We start from the raw sequence: 14,568 nt of genomic DNA on the forward strand, positions 1-14,568 counted from the left end.
GAGAGAGAGAGAGAGAGAGAGAGAGAGAGAGAGAGAGAGAGAGAGAGAGAGCTAAGGCTAGTGAGTGTTAATTATTTTTCTTGCAACCTGGCTGCTTGAAGGAGGCGCGAGAGGTGTCCGCCTCGAGGTTCTGCGCATTTCAGGGTTTTTGCCCCCGACTCGGCCTATCTCGCACCCCAATACCCAGCCTCACCCCAATATCATTCGCTGCCAGACCCTCGGTGCGGTGCGAGGCCCGAGTAGTCCTGTCAGTAGCCAGCTGCCGGTTGTGGCCGCTCCTTTGTCGCTACTGCAATGTCATGTCCGGATGCTACCGCAGTGGAGACAGCCGGACCGGTGCGCTCCGGACGCGAGCAACCGCTGCATGCTTCCGCGCGCGAGGCATTCCGGAGTAGGGCGCAGGCCACCCCTTGCTTCAGCTTCCTTGCTTCTCTCCTCCCTCTTGGCTCAGATGGGTCCTGATTTCTGCACGCCAAAAGAAGAAGAAGAAGAAGGAGCCGGGGGTGGGTGGTGGGGGTGGGGTGGGAGGGGGAGGAAAAGAAGAAGGACCCAGAGACCCAGGCGCCTCTAAAGCACAGGCTTGGAGCCAACCGGCGCTGTGGCTCTCAGTCGAGGGGGAGGGGAAAGAGCTACATAAAGGGGATTAATTTTTCCCATCCTTTTCTTATTTCTCCTTTTCTGTGTTTAGACATGTCACCAAGCAAGATGATGCAGGCTCTCTCAGCACCCAAATCTGGGGCGTGCCCGGATCGCAATCCTCCATCACTTTATCTGATCAAAGCCTGACATCATCCCTTATCCAAAACTTACCCCCAGCTGGCCCTTTATTTCCAATATTGGGGCCAAGTGGGGAATTAGGTGGAAGAAAATTTGAATTCAAACCCTTGAGACACCATAAACCAATCATGTCTTTCATCCCTGCAGGGAGGATGAAGGTTGTTAGCTAAAAACTAAACAAAAACAAAAAAGAGCTTGTTTTCATGGTTGGGCTGTGTAAGGGAAGGCAGGCCTCTTGTCTCCTTTCCCTAAAGGGCTTACTGCCTGGCCAGCCAAGATCTACTGCTTCCATCCCAAGGCATGACAGTTGCTATGGCCTGGGAATTCATTCTACAGACACTCTGGTTCTCTCTGTCTCTCTCTGACTCTCTCTCCCTCCCTCCCTCTCTCTCTCTCTCTCTCTCTCTCTGACTCTCTTTCTCTGTGTGTGTGTGTTTAGGTAGGGAGAGAGAGAGAGAGACACAGAGAGAGAGAGAGAGAGAGAGAGAGAGAGAGAGAGAGAGAGAGAGAGAGAGAGAAAGAGAGGAGGCTAAAGAAAGTTTGTTGTTCTTAGCATTTATGAGGTAAATCTCAGTGAACCCTTGACAGACTCTTTTCTGTCTTTTTTTTATAACAACGGCAAAGTCCAAGTCCTTTAAACAAGTGTGGATAGTAAACAATCAGAGAGTCTTTGGGACCGTGGACTTGAGTTGACAGTCTTAGATTGAGCGAGTTCATGGAAGCACTGATCCTAATGACCTGAGTTAGGTCCCTTGCTGAGTTCCCTCCAAAGGTCTTAGACCTGCTTCAGTGATGAGCACATATACTGCTGTGTGTCCCTGCTCCACACAGATACAATCCTTATAGATCAGTCCACTCACATCCAATCTAAAGTTACTGCTCAATGTATAGTCGTAATTTGGAATTCTTTTTTTATCTTTTAGCCTGATATAGGTCCTTGAAGGTCTCAGTATAGTAAAAACATATGCTTTAACTAACCAAGAAAGGGCCTAGCTCTTTTTATTAAATGATCAAACTCAATGTACCCACAGATTGCACCCAGATTTGTAACCGATGACCTGACAGTGGAAGTCTGACAGTTTGATGAAGTTTATGAAGGGTCTTTTAGAGACAATCTCAAGGTGACGATGCTACAGGGTCCCTTGATTTCCTGGTAACTATGGCAAAAGGGCTTTCTTTAAATTGATGGAGTAGGAGGAGGATGAGCTGACTATCCTGGAGTGTGGGGATAAGCCAAGAACCATCAGGAGCTATGCGATGACCCTCTCCATCCCCACTTTGGACGGTCCAGTCATCAGGACGGGCCCTGTTTCTGTATACAACAGTGATCTGGTGACTGTTCTCAGGAGAATTGGTCCCATTGGTAATCTTGGCCGCATTAACCGGAGACACCAGGTAGGACAGCTCAAGTAAACAAGGTGTGAGGTACCTAGAAGAATAATGGGGGGATACACGAAGGTTAATGCTATGTATATACAGGGTGGTTAGATAAAGAAATAAGGATGGCTTCCAATTACCCTTCTCTCATTTTTTTTTTCCATAGCAGTCTTTGTTGTTTTTAGTGGCTCTTTTTTTTTTTCTATTAGCATGATGAGCTTACTATAGGCTCTGATATGTATGCCTATTGTATGAACTTGTCAAAAGAGCAGCGAGCTAATTTACACATAATATCCCACCATCCTTGTCAAACAGGTGTCACCTCCATTCTATGGATGAGAGAATAGTCTCCAAGAATCTTACTGGTCTGTTGTAGTATGTGGTGACTCTGGGCTGGAACTCCTTGGCTCCTACTCTCTCTCACCCGGGTACCACACTGCCCGTTTTACAACTTCAAGTTGTTTGATGAGTATAAGGACAGAGAAGGATTGCTGGCAGGTAGCTGAGACGGTGGCTTGATTAATTGGGGAATATAAGTGAGAAGTTCACAAGGACCTTTGGAGTGAGTCAGTCTAGCTGCTTGCATTTCTGTTGCTGATGTGTTGAAGTGACCGTGTCATGTTTGGAAGTTACTCACAAACTGAAACGCAGCATACACGTTCCAGGCCAAAGTTCTTTAAATGAGACATTTAGATCGGTAGTGGTTTAGGGATTGTCCTAGAAGGACTTGCTTACTGCAATGCTAGATGCAGTCAGAGGTGCCTCTTGCCTTTAGGGAGCTTGGTTTGACTATACAGATAGACTGATTGCAAGGGCTGGTCAAGGGAGGAAAGCAACCTCCTTGGTAAAGACATTGGATTTGGAGCTTTGGAAACTGCTGTTATCCACGGACTGAGAATTCCTGCCCTGAAGGCACAGGGAAGAAGGCATAGCAGAAGAAGGAGTGGAAAGATTCTAGAAGCCAGAAGAACAGAAGTTGCTGTGAGATCGTGTCTCCTGGAAATGTCAGGGAAACTCATGAAGTTTCAACAGCATGGCTGTCTAAGCAGGATCTGAACAGGGATAACACCAGTAGACAGGCTAACACAGAAGCGGGTAACCTCATAGGGCCTCAGCCCTAGTCAAAAAAATTAGAAATATGGGTTACTAAGGAATATATATGTGTGTGTACAATATGTACACATAAATACAAACATATGCACACACATGTATATGTATGTGAATATAACACATGTGCATATGTATTATGCACATGTGCACATATGTAATAGCAATTGAAAATAATGCCATGAATTTGAGTCGTGCAAGGCTGGTACATGAGAGGTTGGCTGTCGAGAGGAAAGGGAAGGAGGGAAAGATTTCCACACAATAGGTTGTCCAGCTGTCTGGCCATCCCTTTTCTAGGCAGTTGGCATCTCACCATTTCTGGTCACCAAAAGAAAAAAATACCTTATGTTTTTTTTTTTTTCTTTTGCCGGTGAGAAATGGTCAGACACATCATCAGACACATCGTCTTACCTAGAGGGTCCCAAGTGTTACTGTTGGCCACTGCTCCTGAGTTCTACCTTCTGACTTCCAACTATCACAGAAAATGGCTATCTGCCTGGGCAGGAGTGTACATGTGAGGTCATCTGGGGTGGGGTGGGGCACTCAAGTCCTAGCCTTGGTGACAGATCCAATTAGAATATGAAATCAGAGCTGGCGGGCATACAGAGGGCTCTCTCCCTTTGATATACTTTAATGTAGCATCTTAGACTGTGGAAGCTGGGAGGGAACCTAAGCTGTTACTGATCTAACACCCCACACTGCTTGGCTGAGGGAAAGAACAGCCTACACTGCGGAAGTGACTATTTTTCATTTTACCAAATCTACATGGTGCAGAGGCGGGATCCTAAGCAGTGGAAGCCCAGTGATGAAGTGGGATTAGAACCTTGCTTGGCATGAAGCTCGTTTCTGTGGCTTATAAAACAAGTGGCCGGTGTCAATGGATCAATGGGTGAGCATGCTAGACCCCGAGAGAGACACAGATGTGATGTTCACATCTTCAAAATATGAAGTCTGTCAGAGGAGGAAAACACTTCTATTTTGGAAAACTTTCCAATCTTGGAATGATGTATGCTAGTTGACTTATGGGAAGTTGTTAATGAGGAGGAACAAGTGACCCAGATCTTCTCCTGGATTGAACAACTCCTGATTTTTAACCCATAAGTTATCCCCACAAAGTTTAGAGTAGGGTCAGGCTTTCTCATTTGGACTTACTGTATATCTCTGGCTCTCAAGATTTAGTCACAGACAGACAGACAGAGCCTCCAGGACAACTAAGCAATTAAGATGAATCTACAAGAAAAATATTCTTTTCAAATAAGATGTATACTTAGTATGAAAAAAAAAAAACCTCTGTAGTTACACGGGCACAGGTCCGCTGACTATTTATACATTTGGACAATGTCTACCAATTAGATAAAGCAACCATAGTTAATGCCATATTGGGCGGGGTAGTTTGCCTTCCCCAGTCGTCAGGGGTGGGTTTGGCTTCAGAGCTGGGTCCAGTGAGTAGCTGGTGTCTTCTCTTTGGAATTTGGGGACATCACATCTTGACTTTTGCACTTGACTCCATCTTGAGGAGAGGCAAAGCTTTTTGGGAGGCTTGGTAGAAAAGCTGCAAATTGGCTCTGTGCTAACTCAGCCAGCAGGCAAACTATAATTGGCTTACATAAAGTTCACGATTATTATTATTATTTTTTCCTTTGGTGACGGGAAACGGTGAGATGCATCATCAGACTATTCAAGGGCCAGGACGAATTGAGTGACTTTTCCTTGCGTAAACAGCTCTGCCTATTTTCCAGAAAGCACTAATACTCTGTTGGCTTGCTTCCCCCCTGCACAGGCCTGGCAAATTGCAGTAATGCCAGGTCACCACCAGCAACTTCTTGGCAAACTCAGGTGCTTCTCTTCTGTGACTAAAAGGGCCCAGATTAACTCAGGACTTTGGTGGGTATCCGGTGGTCATTTGGAGTTGAGTCCGTTTGGAGCAGGAGATGCAGATATATTGGATGGACAGAATGACAACTGAAGCCATTAGTAGGAGCAGCTTGGTCCACTGAGTGTCAGCAGGAGGCTGGACTTGGTTGCTTCTGCATTAGAGGTCGCTGAGTCGTGTTCTTTAGGAATAGAGGCGAGATCGTGGATAAACACTGGCTTTCTCCAGTGTTTATATTTGTCAAATACCTAAAAATCAACAGGATCTTAAATTGGCTTGAAGGCTGCCACCTGGTTGGACAGTGATTATTAACCTGGAGGGAGACTGGCAGATGTTCAGAAATATGGGTGGGGCCTCTGCTTATGGAGAGAGGTTTTGATGACTGGGCTGTTGACAGAAGGCAGATGCGCAATCAACATTCATGAAGAGTGCTGAAGTTGGGGTCGTGTGTGTCCTGGTTGGAGGCAACATGTCTGTAGTGTTAGGAAAGTTGTGCTCAGGGGGCTCTCAGGAAGGTGTGGGATGCAGCAGGGCCTCGGTAAGCTGGCAGGATTCTGCCCCATGTCCTTTGATCTTCTCTTCAGAATGGTTGCAGACTATGCATGACTCGTCGCAGGTCTAAGACAAATAAAAAGAATTGAAGAGAAGCACATAGCCAAATCAGAACCCGGCTAGTAGAGCTATGAGACAGGCCTATATAGTGTTCCATTTGCTCTCTGCAACCAGGATCACAGTAGTGGCTCTGTTGCTTGGCACCATTTGCAAAATCTGGAGGGAAAAGGAACATGGGCTTAATAGAGTTAGACAAGAACATGGAGCTTGTCCACGTGCCCTGGCCTCAAGAGAGCAGCTGTGAAGTCAGTAGAGCTCCTGTGTTAGTGGTCTTTGGAGGAGGACTAAGCAAATGGCTGCTAACCCCTTATATTGGGATGTTATTTAATTTACATATTATAAAAAGTATTATGTAATATATTCATTCATATACTATAGAAATGGTTCTCATTACTGCATTGAATATCTTCTGTAAAGCCCTACAGCGTACATTTTACAAGTCCCAGACATGACAGCTTTAGTCTCATTTTACAGAATCCAGAATAAGGTTTAATAGAGTTTTTGCTCCGATATCTGCCCATTATTACGTTCTGGAGAGAGGGATGAAATCTAGCTCAGCATAGTTTCAAACACTTAGCTCTCTCTGCCAAGAGAGTATGGAACAAGTGAACAGAATGGCTCACTTCAACTTCCCATACATACGTTTGTTTTCTCTAAAGGGAATGGCTTTACCCAAGAGATGAACATGCCCGTTTTATTCTCTGAGTTTCACAGTGGTACCTGAATGGTTTGCCAAAACTACTGGTACTTGTGAGCACGGTGTGTGGGAGCTGAAAGGGGAGGGCGTGGAGACATTGGGCGAACATTTTCCTATGGTGTGACTCTGACGAGCCATGGTGCCACGGTTGAGATGGAAAGACACCCCAGCAAATTGAAACGTTATAAATAGGGAACGGGCGTGTTGGCTCTCCTGCAGCCCTGGGTCACTTTGAAAAATATTTGCTTAATGAGTAACAGCGAGGTGTGGGCTCCACTCTGCTGTGTAGTTAGTTTCTGCTCCTTTAGTCTGAGCACCTGAGGACCTGCTAGGGTCTTCTTTGCTGCCAGCCTGACTCTTTGTATAGGATAAGCTAATAGCTTGTACCAGCAATGACTAGCATCTGTCCACATTTCATTCCGGTTCTCATTCCATGGTTTGAGTGGTTCGTGCTAGGAATGTAGTGGGTAGGTTGCCACAGTTACTGGAGCACCCTCATAAACAAGCCGTTAGAGAAAAAAGGAGAGAGCTTCATACATGCATATGATACGTTTTGATCAAATCCACAGCTCTTCACTCTCTCCCCTTTCAACTTCTCCCAACAGCCCCCTCTCCCCATCACCTTTCCCTTCCAATTTCATGTGCTCTTTCTCTAAACCCACTAAGTCCATGCACCTGTAGGTACGTGAGTGTAGGACTATCTACTGAGGCATGGACAGCCTGCCAGGAGCCCCATCCCCAAAGAAAATGGAGTCTTCCTCCACAAACAGCCATCAATTCCTAACGGCTGCTCAGCTAGGGGTGAGAATTTATGGCTCCATCTCCTGCCCACGCAGGCTTTTGACTGGCTTGGTCTTATACAGGTCTTGTGCATGCAGTCCCAACCATGCACACTTCATGTGTGCAGGGACCTGACATTTCTAGCAAATACTGTTTCACTATAATCAAACGATCCTTTTGGATCTTACAAGTTTTCTCCTCTTCTTTGAGATCCCTGAGCCTTGTGGGGGAGGGGCTGAGATACATCCGTCTCATTGAGCACCTAACACTCCAAGGTATTCTAGGTATTCTATTCTCTGTCCATTGACCAGGCGTAGGTCTCTTTTTTTTTGATTCCCATCTACTACACTGTTGGAAGGGTAGGGAGCTACGCTAATTAAATGAGCTTTGAGATCTGTTGAAATCCCAGTTTGTAGCCTTAGCAGACCAGAGAAAGCCAAAAGCTGGAAGGAAATGATGTATTAGTCCCAGAACAGAGATTGGAGTCTGGTCTCCCAAAAACCTTTGTGACAAGACCACTGTCTGATTTCACTGCAGACATGGCTAGCTAGCTCTGCTCAGCAAGGACTCAGAGAGGCAGGAAGGTACGAACGAGACAAGGAAACTTGCAGGCAAAGGTGACAGGTTTTCAGAACAGTCCAACTTGTATGTTTGTGCTTATTTTGGCCCCATTTTTCTTTCCATAATTATTTCCCTTTCTCCTACAGGGGTATATTTGTGTTTTTCATCAACTTACTAAAGCGTTAAGGACTATCTATTAAGTAGCAGGCATGGCAAGGGTGTGGGTCTATAGAAGTGACTACAGGTTATCTGTAGTCTTCCCTTGGAGTTCCCAGAAAACGTGATGTTTCATGGTAATCGTCATAAAGCAGAAGGGAGTGGATTTCAGTGGAAGGGGCCGGTATGTAGAATAGCCCCAGTGGAGGACAGAGTCTGTGTCTTCATCTCTGACCACTATGACTGGGAAGAGGCAGTGGGACTGTGTGTCGTGGGACCCTTGAAACAGTGAAGATGTCATTCAGTGCAGGAGAAGCAGGGTAATAACATGGCTTGAAACATTAAAAAAAAAAAAAAAAAAAAAAAAAAAACCTTGTGTATCTCCAGATCTCACATCTCCAGAAAGTTCCTGGCAGTCTTGAGACACTAATATGGGTTCTGGGAACCAAATGCAGTCCCCTGGAAGACCAGCAAGTGCTTAGCCACTGAGCTTCACTCCCACCTGCCAACACTGAAAAAAGAAGTTTTAATTAATCCTTAGAGAATTCCATTTAGTGTATTTTGATTCCATTGCTCCTGAAGCGCCTCCCAGATCCTCCCCACCGCATGACTTACCCAACTTTCTCTCCCTCTCGCACGAGCCTCCTTGCATTGAGTACAGTTTGTGTTGGCTAACTGCTTGCTTTTGGGTATCAGGCCACAATCAATAAGGAAAAACAAACAAACAAACAAACAAACAAACAAACCTGCTTTTCATACTGAGGATGGAACCTAGGGCTTTCACATACTGAGCAAGTGCTCTACCTCTGAGTTGTACTCAGCTCTCAGATCGCTCCCGAAGCCTGCTGGGGGATGGAAGCTGGAGGTCCGCTGCTTCCACAGGGTGGAGAGCACAGTCCTGGGGTAGTGACAGTGAAGATGAATTTTCTAGAATTTACTGGTGGTGAGATGGGAGGGGGCAAGTGGTGTCAAAGGAGGCGGGCTCCTAGGTTCCTAAATTGAAGACTGTGATTGGAAGGATGGGCTGGGGGCGTGGCAGGTAGGATTAGAACCCTAAATTTCTGATGTGTAGTGAGTTAAGTTTGAAGTGTTGGTGATGAACATTGGCTTGGGCCTTGATTTTGCCATTTTAAAATAGCTGACTCTCTGCAGGTCCGAAGCGCACTGAGCCATCGCGACCGTCACCAGGCATTTGGGCTGCCGTCCTTCCTCCGCAGCATCCAGCAGCACAGACATCTGTGTGTAGAGCAATGCTCTGTTCCCCCTTTAGGTTGTTTCCTCTGATTGCATTCCCCAAAGTGGCATTGCCAGGTCAGAGGAAACGAATGAGTGGTTTTTATGGCGTTCGCTGCAGATTGCCAGATTGTTTTTTAGGAAGACAATCAATTCAGCATGCCACCAGCCACCTATAAATGTGCTTTCTAGTCCATGAATCTGCCGGGACTGGACTTTCTCATTTCAAATTACTTATCTTCTTTTTAATTCAGCGATGTAAGGACCTTTGGTGGTCTCTGTGACAGTTTAGTCATTTCTAGGGGCATAATAAACATACTTGCACGATGCTTGACTTTTAATGACTCATGGTCTCACTAGCGAGTAGAAGTTATGCTAATCTTATTTTTATTAATTCTATTTATCATTCTGGTTATAGGTTCTTACTAGCTGTAAGGGCATTGCTTTACATCCTATTGACTTTTTATGATCATGTTTACGTATTTACTTTGTTTGTGTGCACGTGGGCATCTCTGTGTCACAGTGCGTGGAGGTCAGAGACAATTTATGGAGTCTATGGGTCCTGGGGATAGAATTCTCTACCCGTCAGGCTCAGTGTTAAGCCCCATTGCCCAATGATCCATTGCACCAATACTGGACTCTACTATAATATCATAAAAAATAGGATTGTGTTATTAAACCTTTTCCTTTCTGGGTCTGAGAATATTCTTTTTTTCCCCCATTTTGTTAGAAATTCATCCTTTGACAGGTAGTTATAAAGAATCCTGATTGCTTTGAATTTTATAATGTTATTGGTTGACTTGTTGATATTTCTGGATATTGGTGTCGTATATGTGGTGGGAATCCCCTTGGTGTGTTCTGAAGGATATATGTGTGTGTGTGTGTGTGTGTGTGTGTGTAATGGATTCTGTGGGTAAACACACAGGGGAGTGCTGGGCCCAGCTGATTCACCATTTCAGGCTGTTCTTCCGTGGAGTCTCTGGGACAGGTGATAGTTGATATATTAATTGTACCCATCCAGAAGATATATGGAGTATTTTCTGAACTCTAGACTAGGGCATCAGAGACTTTTTCTGTAAAGTGCTAGGCAGTACGATTATCTTATGATATCTGTGGTAACTACTTAATTCCACCTTTGTGCAAGACATGTGCAGGCAATGTCTCGAAGAGTGAGTCTGGCTGTGTTTCAATAAAACTTTATATGTGGATAATGAAATTTGAGTTTCACACAGTTTTCACAGGTGCTAGATTACTACTCATTCATCCTCCTCACTTCACAGCTATCAGACTATAAAACTGTTGTAGGCCTATAGGCTATACAAAAATAGACGGCGATAGAGTCCAGCCTGCTTTTAGATCAGGGCATTAATATTGTGTGAGAGCAAATTGGGGCAACTCACTTTGGAAAACCCTTACTTAATTGTGCTCTGGGCATCTAAAGTGAGATTACTAATTATAAATCCTTTCTATTTTATTATTTTTTTGTTATAAGCCAAGGTTTATTTCATTTTAATTAATTAACTTACTTTGAGATAGTGTCTCTGGTTGACTAGGCTGACCCACGGCTAACCTTGAGCTGCCTCCGTTTTAAGTGCTGGGATTATGGTGTGTGCTGGTCTCGGAACTCACCAGGCAGGCACTCAAATAGCTGAGCCAGCCACATCCCCAGAATCCCAAGTGTTTGCTTGTTTGTTTTTAATATAGCGTGAAAAGTAGGTTTGCTTTCTCCTGTCTTTATCTTGACGTCTGCTTTAAAACAAAACTTCTACAGTGTGTTCTGTGTTCGGGGAAGTGAGTTTCAGGATTATAATCTTTTATTAAATTAAATAAAAGAAATAACCAAATTTTTGGTGTTTGAGAAAGAATATCCCTATGGAAATCAGCTTGAATAGGAAATCAGTGTCTAGTACAAGCTGGCCTTGGATTTTGTGATGTTCCCGTCTTTCCATCCTAAATTCTGGGGTCATAAGCATGGACCACCATGTAGATAGGCAAGTACCACTAGGCACATAGGCGTGTACCCAGCTGGCAGTTCTTTTCTTGTTTGCTTGTTCTGAGCCAGTTTTGGTGTGGATCCCTGCCTCACTTTGAATACACTATGTATATCCATCTGGCCTTGAACTCACTAAGTACACCAAGCTGGCTTTGAACTCACTGCATACCTCAAGTTGGCCCTGAACTTGGGATATTCCTCATGCCTTTGTCCCCAGAGTGCTGGGACTACAGTGTATGCCACTGTGCTGGAGTTGGGTACACCTTTAAACAAAAAAGTCTAGAGTTTGGGGGCTGGAAATGTAACCTGCCTAGCACACACACAACCTTGGATTTAATTGCAGCATGACCAAACAAAACAAACAAACAAAACAACAACAAACAAAACAAAACAAAACAAAAAGGAAACATTTCTCAAATTTATACTTAAGATATAATTGAAATGTTTTAAAACATTGTCTAGTCACAGGTAATAAACTTAAAGTCTGGTAAAATCATAAATTGGTGGGGTGATAATTTCCCAAACTGGTATTCATCCAGCAATTATCATGTCAGACATGTTCTCCATACTCCTTCTGTGTAACTAATTATCAAAACAACTTAGAATGGCAGTTATTATTGCTGTGTCCATTTTACAAGTGAGGAGGTAGAGGCTTGGACGTTGGCTCTTTCCCAGGTTAGAAAGATAGAAAAAATATGTAATTTTCTTCAGCCCAGAAACCAGATTCACCAGCTGACACTCACAGGGTATCTTCAATTCACACCCGACCCTATTTGCTTCAAGATAGCTACCGGTTGGAAGGCTAGATTCCACAAGACGGACTCTAACGAACGTCAGGTATCAAGAGTAAAAGTCAGGTTATAACCTGTGCTTTCTGTTGTCTGACTGTAAGTCAGAGTTCCTATGGCTCTCAGGGGGTTCAGTTAACTTGTAAGCATGGCCTCACATATCTCAGGGAAACACTTTCTGAATATCGCTCTCTTCTACATAAAGGAGGCCCATGATAAAGCATGCAGAGGAAGGCATGCTTAGGGCAGCCATATAAGGAGCACCGTGGAGCTGGGGAGCTACTGTGTCTGCCTTGGACACTGTGAGCTCTCTGAACCTTGTCCTTTCAGGGTTTTATGGAGGTGCCATTTCATAGGCACAATTTACTACATCATTAGCCATTGGTGACTTAACTTAACCTTCAACCCCTCTCCTCATCCCAGAGATTGAGGTAGAACTGAAAGTAGCAAGCTGAATATAAAAACCTTGTGTGTTCTGACCACTGGTCTCCATCTTGGTGGCACCCTCTCAGAGCCTCCACCCCCTGTCATTGCATCACCACCCAGAAGACCCTAATCACCCTGGCTGTGAGCTTTCCTACTTTGTGATGGGATCCATGGGAAGAGACCACATCTATATTCCTTAGTATCACAGGATGGCAGCCAGCAGGTACCTGGGCGAGCAAGGCGTATGTGCTACATTCTAGGCTTAAATGGTTTTTTCCTTATACTTTGAAGCTTCAGTTGCTGCACTGGCCTGGGTTGTATGCTCTTCCGGACATGCCCAGTCAGCATGAAGTTGCATCCTTCCATCATCTACTGTTTTCTGTGTGATACTACTTCACTTATTACTCACTGGGCATCCTATTGGCATCTCTCAGTAAGCAGAGAATAAAGAAATAACTACTGTGTTGGAGGGAGACGGGGCTGTGGTCCAGAGACTGATTGCTGTATGCACTTTCTCTTCTGCATTGCGGGTTTCAGAGAAAACAGCTCCTAGGTAAAATCTTCCCTGTTTTTTTCCTCTCCAGTGTCCCCTGAGCTTGCCTCCTTCTGTTCCTACAGTCAGCACATTCTGGCTCTGGCATTCTCTATAGTCACCAGCTTTAAAAACAGTCCCTGCTTCCTTTGCTTTGGCAATAGGAGATGGCTCTCCCTCCTTCCCATTCCTCTCACCCCTCCCATCCTCCTCTTCCTCCATCTCTCCTTCTCTTCCATCCTTCCTTTCTTCCTTCCTCTTTCCTTCTTTTCAGAGAAGGCAGTAGAAATGAAAGAGCCAACCAAGTTTATATAACATAACTGGAAATATCCTGTCTGTGATTTGTGGAACCTTTGTCCTTGAACCGTTTGTTTGTATGTATCCCACCTGCTCCCCAACTTCGGATCTGGGAAATTATAGCCATCCAGTGTTTATATTACAAATTAAAAATGATGGCCCAGCTATCTGGTCAACAATTCTGAGGGCTGACCAGCTCTGTCTTTGTCATCAGATATCATATTTCATAGTCATCCTCACAGGCAAACTTTATTACCTTACAATCTCTACAGTAACTATACAGATATATATGTGTGTATATGTGTATGTGTATGTATATGTATATATGTATGAAAAAATTCTATATCAAAGTCCAGAGCAATTTTCCTGCTTCTCACTAAGGAAAAGCAGGTCCACCTCTGTCTTGAGTTTGCTTGTTTTACAATGAAATGTTACTAGAACTTGAGAGAAAATGAAAGTGATGTCTGCCTGGTGCAGGGACGATGGCTCAGTGGGTAAGATGCTGGCTTACAAATGTGAAGAGATTTGAGTTTGAATCCTTAGCACTCATGTAAAAAGGCTGGATGTGGTCTTGTGAGCACCTGTAGTGCCAGCATTATGGAGGCTGGAGACAAGGAGGCTTGCTGGAGCTTGCTGGCTGCCAGTCTTGTTAAAATGGCAAGCTCCAGGTTCGATGAGAGAGCCCTGTCTCAAGGCAACAAAGTGGAGAGGGATGGAGTAGGACACTCTATATCTTCCTACATCCTCCTCCGGCTTCCCCGTGGGCATGTGCACCTGTACACACACATGCATATACCACACACACACACACACACACACACACACACACAGAGAGACACACACACACAGAATAACGTCAAATGGCACAGATCTGTTGTAACCTTTAAGCTACCAAGGGATCTCTTGTTTATCTGAAGGATGAGGTCATGGAAGCGGAATTGCTGAACAATAAGTAGATGTCCACATTCTGAAATGGATTCACACATCCGGGTGCTTCTTGTCTTCAGTCAGGCCCACCTGTGCTGTAAACTGCAAGTGACACATCATAGGTGTGCTATAGGCCACCAGGATACACGGTGAGACTCTGGAAGCCTTCACAGTCAGTCACCTGCACCAAGTGCTGCTCTCCACTTGATCTCTGCTTCTCTCGTTTAAGCTTCTAATCATTCAATAAACACTTGTAGAGTTTTTGGTTGCTTTTTTTTTTTTAACCAAATACACAGTTTGAGACAGCATGCTGATACTTGATGCGTCTATCCACTGTTGACGGTGACATTCTTCTACTTCTTCTTTTTTTTAGATGTTTTGTTTATTTAGATTTCAAATGCTATCCTAAAGTTCCCTATACCCTCCCTCCGC

At 44.5% G+C, this 14,568-nt stretch overlaps 1 protein-coding gene across 1 annotated transcript in view; it reads left to right on the top strand.

Annotated features, from left to right (window-relative positions):
* Tnfrsf21 (TNF receptor superfamily member 21) overlaps positions 1 to 14,568 on the top strand; it is a 72,358-nt gene that overhangs the window by 713 nt on the left and 57,077 nt on the right. The window lies entirely within an intron of this gene.

Source organism: Mus caroli, chromosome 17, assembly GCF_900094665.2.
Source record: "Mus caroli chromosome 17, CAROLI_EIJ_v1.1, whole genome shotgun sequence".
In the NCBI taxonomy this organism is placed as follows: Eukaryota; Metazoa; Chordata; class Mammalia; order Rodentia; family Muridae; genus Mus; species Mus caroli.